At 42.8% G+C, this 8,061-nt stretch overlaps 1 pseudogene; it reads right to left on the bottom strand.

The window, feature by feature from the left end:
• Positions 1 to 4,380: 4,380 nt before the first annotated feature.
• LOC138177223 (ras-related protein R-Ras2 pseudogene) lies at positions 4,381 to 5,284 on the bottom strand (annotated as a pseudogene).
• Between the last annotated feature and the right edge of the window lie 2,777 nt (positions 5,285 to 8,061).

Below are 8,061 nucleotides of genomic sequence, written 5' to 3'. Positions count from 1 at the left end.
AATGCAAGTCTGGTTGTGCCATAGACTGGTGCTAGGAGTCTCTTGTGGCACAGGTTGAAGAACAAAAAAAGGCCACTGTATCCTGAATCTTTGCTAAGAAATAGACCAGGAGTGCCAGATAAGTTGTGTATCAGTTATGATCAGGGATAAGTTACCAGGGATAGGAACTGGAGTGTGCCAGAGACAGCTCATCCCACTAAAGAGAGAGCTGATTGTTAGGTTTTCAATGTGAGCATTTACACTTCAAAATCCACTACAAATTAGGGCTTGATATATTATTTTGCTCATCATCTAGGCTTATGAAAATGATGGAAAAAAATGTAGATAATGCAGGTTAAGTTTAAAAGTATGTCCTTAAGAGTATATTCTTAGAGGTCCAGTTGTTAAGCATTTACCAGCACACTCCTGGATAAGTGGTACTTAGTAGAAGGGCCAAAAGCAGAAGATTGTGTTCCAGATCAGAGGCATGAATCAGTGCCCCCCAAATCAAATTGCTTAGATACCTGAAGATCAGTTGTCTGGACCCAGGAAAAGATTTGGACACTTGAGAGAAGGAGAAGGGTTTGAGTTTCCTTAAGAGCCCAAGATAATTTGAAGCATTCAATGTCCTATATGTGTATAAATGGTTTTATGCCTCAGTGGTAGATGTGGGCACTACCTTCTCAGTTCTGTAACTGAATTTCAGGTGGATAGCTCCTGCTCACATGTGGCAGCAGACAGAATTACCCTGGTTATTGGGAGGGATTCAAAGGCACTATAAAAACATGAAACTACAAAGTGCCCAGAACTTCTGAATACAGAAAGCAAAGCACCAATCAAAAGAACCCACAGAAAAACATTCAGGCAAACAAATAAAACCCTATGCTTCAAACTCTAGGACACATGGTGGTGCAATTTCACAATTTCAATGACAACAAATTCTACAAGCCGCTGAAAGAAAGACCATAAAATACAAAGCAAAGGAAAATTTCATAACCCATGACTGCATCTGCCAGAAACCACAGAAGGAACTGGAAGATTACATTCCAAAAAACAAAAGGAGTTCAAGATGCAACTCAAAATGGCATAACATGCAAACCCAAGTCTAATCACCAATGAAAAAAAGATGGACATTTAAGAAAAGTGAGGCATTCGAAGCATTCCTGGAGAAAAATAAAACTTTAAAAAGATGTAGCAAATTATTTGACTTGTAAACACCCCAAACAACATAAATAAAGCACAACTAAATTTGTTTCCTCATCTCTAGAGACTATTAAAATAAAATTTAAAAAACAGAAAAAGTAAGATATATAGGGCTTGTTTACTTTTTTAAAGAAATAACAGAGGGACCATTAGGATGGAGACAAGGAAATTTATTATATCATTTTAATACAATGAAAATACATTATATTTTATGTTACATAATTATATAGAGTACAAATATATCACCCATTTATGTATAATTATATAAATATAGAATTGCTATACATACAATTATAATAATATATGTTGTTTAGTTGTTTCTGTCATGTCCAACTCTTCATGACGTCATTTGGGGGTTTCTTGGCAAAGATACTGTAGTAGTTTGCCATTTCCTTCTCCAGTTCATTTTACACATGAAAAAACAGGCAAACGGGGTTAAGTGACTTACCTAAGATCATAGGGCTAGTAAGTGTCTGAGAACACATTTGAACTCAGGTCTTCCCGACTTCATGCTCAGTGATCTATCCACTGCACCAACTAGCTGGCCCAAACAAAGGGAATTAAACTTATTTTCATCCTGAAAATTGCCACATTCAAATCTAGTCTACTAACAATTCCCAGGATACAACTTTCTGTCTCCATGGCCCTATATGCCTTTGTATATTCCTCATACCTGGAATGCTGTTTTCCTTCAATTTCATCACTCAGAGTACCTACATGAGGCTTTTTTTTTTTGCCTCCTACCAATTGTTAATACTTCCTTATGCCCTACAATAATGAAATCACTTAGCATTTATTTCATACATATTTTGAATTTACTATTCATTTTAGTACATATTCTTCTGACCCACTGTACCCTACTCTGAATCTCCCATTTCCATTATATTGCCTCCTTTTCCCATCTCTATTTCCATTCTTGTTCCCCATTCATGCTTCCCCTGCCCCCTAATCCTGGTTACATACACACCCACACACATTTCCTCCTGTAGAATGTAAACTCCTTGAGGATAAGGATTGTTTTCATTTTTGTCTTTGTAGCCACTGTACCTAGTGCAGTATTCACTCATGGTAATGGGTGAGTGCTTGTTGAATGCCACATTTTTAATATTTCTCAGGAGAACAATCACTTGCATCTATACATTCTCATATCACAGGTATGAAGGTACAGAGTTATATGAAAAAATCCAAGAGTTACTCTATAGGGCATTCAGAGTAGGACAATTCCAAAAGGCAACCATAGATTTTCCCAATGGCTTGTGGAGAATCTATTCTTTTAGGTAATGGAGAATTAGGAAAGGATTTCAACAGCCACCACTGAATCTGGGATCATGGTGTGATACCGTGTGACCTACACAGTAACGGCATCTCACAGGACCATCAGTGGGTTGAGGATGTTGGGTGTAACAATAGCAATGATATCTGGTTCTTGGGGTAGGAATGAAAGGTATTTGTTAGGGAGTTAGCCTTTCTATGGGACTTCTGGGGACCTCTAGGTCAAGTGCAGCACACTGGACTAGGTATCAGGAGGTTGGAGCTCTAACCTCAGCAATATTGCTAATATGATGGGTGATGTGAACATCACTGCCCCCTCTCTAAGTCTTAATTCCTTCCTCTGTAAAATAAAGAAGTTGGAATAGTCTTTAAGGGCCCTTCCAAATCTGGCAGTCTGTTCTAGGGATAATTACGTATTTAATAGTTATTTACTAAGCCAACTTTCCATGATAGAAAGAAAGGAGGACAAAAGCAAGGGACTGGCAGAAGGGGTAGGATAATAGGGAAGAAGGAGGAAGCAATTTATTTCTTTTCAAACACAATCATTTTTGAGTACCTACTATATGCAAGATACCCTGTTGGATATCGGGGATACAGAGATAGGTGCAATAAAGCCCTGGTGTTCAGTCTAATGGAGGCAGAGGAGCACACACACATGATATGTGATAAAAAAAAAAAAAAGCAAAAAGATAGTTATTATAAAAAGCAAAATGACATCAGAGCAAAGGAGAAATTCAGGCATTACCATATGAGCATTTTAGATAGAGATCATTTTAACATGGGGTGGAAGGTGGGAAAGTCTTCATAGAGGAAGTGGCATCTGAATTGGATCTTGAAGAAAAAGAAAGGTGAAGATTGGTAGGGGGAGACAGGAAAAACTCATTCCAGGCATAATGAATGTTGAAATGGGAAGAATAAGAGAGAGGGACAGAGAAGAGTTGAGTTTGATTGGAATACAAAGTACATGAATTTATGGGCCTGGACTCAGGAAGACCTGAGTTTAAATCCAGCCTTAGACACTTATTATCTATGTGACCCTGGACAAGTGACAGCTTTTGTCTGCCAAAGCACTGACCTCCCAAGTTTGTGAGGATCAAATGAGATAATATTGTAAAGTGCTTAGCACAACGCCTGGCACATAGTAGGTGCTTAATAAATGTATGTTTTCCCTCTCAGTACCCAGTTCTTTTGACCCAGTGGACCCTATCTTGAGTCTCCCATTTCCCTATATTGCCTCCTTTACCCATATCTACTTCTATTCCTGTTCTCCATGTCTGCTTCCCTTACCCCCTACTCCTGGTCCCTCCCCCCCCCCCACAACACACATACACACACACACATCTGATACACGCTCCCTATCAACCAGAGTAATCTAGTGATGGCTCTCACAAATGATTGTATGACCCCTTCACCCCTCAAATAAATGGCTGAGAAAGATCCCTAAGAAACTGAAACGTTTATGTCCAGAATGAGCCCAGGTATTTGGCCACAGAGAACACCACCATCATTAGCCATACAGCAACAACAATGGTAGGAATAGTAAGAGCCCTATAGCTGTTCTGGACACATAGAAAAAAAAATACAGTAGATGGTCGGGTATTTCTGGCCACTGGAAACCAGAAGGTACAGTAAACACCTTGTTTTTGTTAACTCATTTCAGTGGATTTAAGGCTACCTGAAGTTGAAATCAAATTTTATTCTCTTGGGCAAAAAAGCTAATTCACATTTTCTCCCAAAACAAACAAAAACCCACAACAAAACTCCCTAGGTTTTGATGTAGGATTACAGTAGGCAATGTGATCTCAGAAGTTAAAAATTAATCATTTTACATACAATGATTTCAGCTTGGAAAACAACTGGGGACTCAAGGCTGATTCATCCCCACTATGAGTGTAAGCCCTTAAAGAATTATGTTAATTGTGTGTATGTACACACATATAGATGTCTAGCTTTAAAAAAAAAAAACTGGATGGTCTTAGAGAAGCAGCCTTAGTGTTTTCTTTAAGTCTGTCCTAACATGATCAATAAAATCATCATCATCATCACCATCATCTTCTAGGCCAGGATTTAGCCAGCTTCTTGGACTAAGGCTAACATGGTGGTCATTTCAAGGACATGTTGCATAAGGCTAAAGAGGTACCCAACAGGATGTAAACTGGAGGGAAGAAAGGAGAAGATGAGGGCTTTTTCTGGCAGTCAGCAGCTAAGATTCATGGGATTCTTAAAAAATGACACAATGGCAGCCTTTCTTGTCTTTCTCTTTCCTTGCTGGTTCTGGGGAAGGAGGACATTCTTGCTCTTGAAATTTCCTAATAACCCGGACAAGTTCATGGAAAGCTTGGTCGACATTCATTCTAATTTTTGCAGATGCCTCCATGTATGTCACCTTCAGTTGTCGTGCAAGTTTCTGTCCTTCTTCTTGTGTTACCTGTCTTTGATGGTCAAGATCTGCTTTATTACCGACTAAAATCTTTGGAAACTCATCACAATCCTTTACTCTGAGAATCTGCCTTTGAAATTTGTAGATTTCTTCAAGGCTTCCTCTATCAGTGACTGAAAAAAAAACCAGCAAAAAGCCCTCTCTAGTCCTCATATACTGTTCTCTCATTGCCCCAAACTCTTCTTGACTTGCAGTGTCCAGAATGTCCAGCCTCGCGGCTCTATCATCTATCATACACTGTTTAGTATATGAATCTTCAACTGTTGGGTCGTAATCTGTGACAAAATAGGACTGGATAGTGAGAGCCGACTTGCCGACGCCGCCTCCTCCCACCACCAGGAGCTGGTACTTCTTCTGCCAGGAGCCGTCCTGACAGCACTCTGAGGCCATGGGGGCGTTCGGCCCAGGCCGGCCCGGCTGGCCCCTTCAGAGGCCCCGGTCCCCTCCGCACCCCTCAGGGGCCGAGCGCGGGACTCGGAAGGCGGGTTGCAGGGCGGCCCGGGCCGGGCCGGGGGCGCCGCGGCTGCCGAGGGACGGCGAGGGGAGAACGCGGGCGCAGAGCCGCAGAGGCGAGAGCGGCGGGGACCCGGCAGAGGGCCGGGGTCCGGGTTCGTGCTCCTCAGCCTCCCTTCTCAGCGCCCGGGCGGCGAGCGCAGCCTCCCGAGCCGCGACCGGAACTCAAAGTTTTAAAAACAAATGTTAAAAATTGTCTTTAAATGTAACTGGAAAAAATAAAATGCTAAAAAGAAAATTAAAAGGAACAACAAAGAACAACCTCTATATACCTATAGTTGTTCTCTCATTTTTTTTGTGACTAGCTCTTAATGACTGCCTTTGGGGTTTTCTTATCAAAGAAACAGGAATGCTTTGCATTTTCTTTCTCCAGTTCATTTTACAGATGAGGAAACTCAGACAAATAAGGTTAAGTGATTTATCCAGGGTCGAAAAGCAGTAAGTGTCTGAAGTCAGATTTGAACTCAGGAAGATGAGACTTCCTGACCCCGAGCCTGGCACTCTATCCACTGTACTACCTATTTATCTATATATCTATATTTATATTACATTATATGATATATATTATATATCATACCGATAAAATGAAGGAAACCTGCTTAGGAACAAAATTCTTCCCTTCCATCAAAGTTTTGCTTCTAAAAGTCTTTCTTAAAACCAATAATGGTCCAGTCCTATAATTTCATTGGTGTAGGGAACTGTAGGGAAACTCCCTCCACTTAGATCAACAATGCACTTTCACTTAAGAATCTTAGAGAATTTTTGCCTGGTGAGTACTAACCCTAACCTTAATCCTAAACCCTAACCCTAAGTAAGACCTAACCCTAACCCAGACCCTTAATTTCAGCACGAATTTCCTGTGTCTAAGTTGAAGGGGATGGATCCTGTGTCCAGTAAGTCTGGGTGGACAAGAGTCACAAGCTCAAGGGATAACAGAGGCTGGTTGAAAGACAACAGGTAGGGTTCTGCCTCAAGGGAGGGGGTGAGAGAGACGGAGAGAGATAGGGACAGATGGACTGAGGGACAGAGAGCTGGAATCAAAGACAATGGTGAGGGATATGGGTAGGGCTGGAAATTAATAAAAATTAACCAAAAAGTAAAAATGAGAGAGAGACAACTAGCCTCCTGACTTTGATGGTTCTCCTTGGTACTTCACAGGGAGATTCAAGCATTCCCTGACGATCTTCCCCCCTCACCCTCACCCCCCTCATCCCTCTTGTCTCCACCCCCTCTCTCCTTTCTTTTACCTTTTCATCTTGGCATCATCTTGGGTTCCTCCCTGGGAAAAGAACTGGATCACACTTGAAAGCTCACCTGAACACACCCACATTCACATAGGGTCTATCTAGGAGACTTTGGAGAATGAGAGGTCTGCAGAATTCTTTCTGAATAGAGCAGAGTCCTGGAAAGAAGCTAAAGAAGAAGAAGGAGAATGAATGAATGAATAAACAAATGGATGAATGAATAAATAAATGAATGAATGAATGAATGAATAAATGAATGAATGAATAAGCAAATAAATAAATACAATTTAAAAAGGCCTGAGAGGAGGGAGGGGAAGGGGTATGGGGGCTGGGGAAGAGGCAGTGGTGGACACTCTGCATATATATTTCATATATCCTTCAGAACCCAGACCTGTAGCCTGACCACAGGTGAGAATGACTTCATGCTGGAGAGGATAAACACTATGCACACCGCAGCGCCATCCACCATCGGGCTTGCTGGTCAACCCGATCTAGGAAGGCATTAAAAATAAATTAATCCAGGGCAGCCAGGTGGCGCAGTGAGTAAGAGGGCCTGCCCCAGTGTTGGGAGACCTGGGATCGGTTCCAGCCTCAGATACTTGGCATCCACACAAAATAACTGGCTGTGTAACCTTGAGCAAGTTACTTAACCCCAATCACTTTTTTAAAAAATAATTAATTAATTAATCCAGATGGACTGCTGGTCTACCCGCCACACTTGGCAGAAAATTGACGCAGATGCCCCCAGCCCCCCAGCACAAGGGTATGCTGGTCGACTGCCTTGGGTCAAGACCCAGGGCAAGGGCCTCTGACCTGCCCTCTACCCTGGGCCGCTCCCCCCACGGGAGGCAGGAGGAGCACAGGGCCCTTTTCTCCACCATGAGGAAAATTGTCAGTGAAGTTAGGTGGGACCCAGACCCACGCCTCCCCATCTATGGCCTAGCATTCAAGCATGCCGCCACTCACCATGAGCCAAACCAAGGAGCAGGGAAAGATAAAGAAGCCCAAGACCATGGGCCTTGAACACCACGCTCCTGTGTGACCCCTGCCCCCCACAGTAGAGCAGAGGTCGTCACCTAAGGGAGGGGTGCTTGGACCCCTCTGTTCCAACATGCCAGAGGCTGATCACCTTGGAGACCTGCTGCAGATGTGGGTATGACCTGGAGCTAGACTTATACCCTCTGCCCCAGATTTTCAAGTGCCAGTGAGAGCTCACCAGATGCCTCCAGAACCTCAATGCTTTCCAAGGCACAGGCCCCTTTCTCAGGGAGAACCCATTCCAGGGCAGCCCTGCCCTTCACAAAGAAAAGAGAACTCTCTCTGGGGCTCCCGCCGGCTTCTCCAGGATTGGTGGCATTACTGCACTGGATGCCTCAAAGCACCTGTCTCTGCCACTCCAGATTCAGGGAT

The sequence above is a fragment of the Petaurus breviceps genome, unplaced genomic scaffold (assembly GCF_028583685.1).
Source record: "Petaurus breviceps papuanus isolate PSGF00001 unplaced genomic scaffold, PetGlider_PUasm1.0 90352, whole genome shotgun sequence".
Taxonomy (NCBI): Eukaryota; Metazoa; Chordata; class Mammalia; order Diprotodontia; family Petauridae; genus Petaurus; species Petaurus breviceps.
The sequence above is the reverse complement of the archived record's forward strand: the minus strand, read 5'-3'. Positions and strand labels throughout refer to the sequence as shown.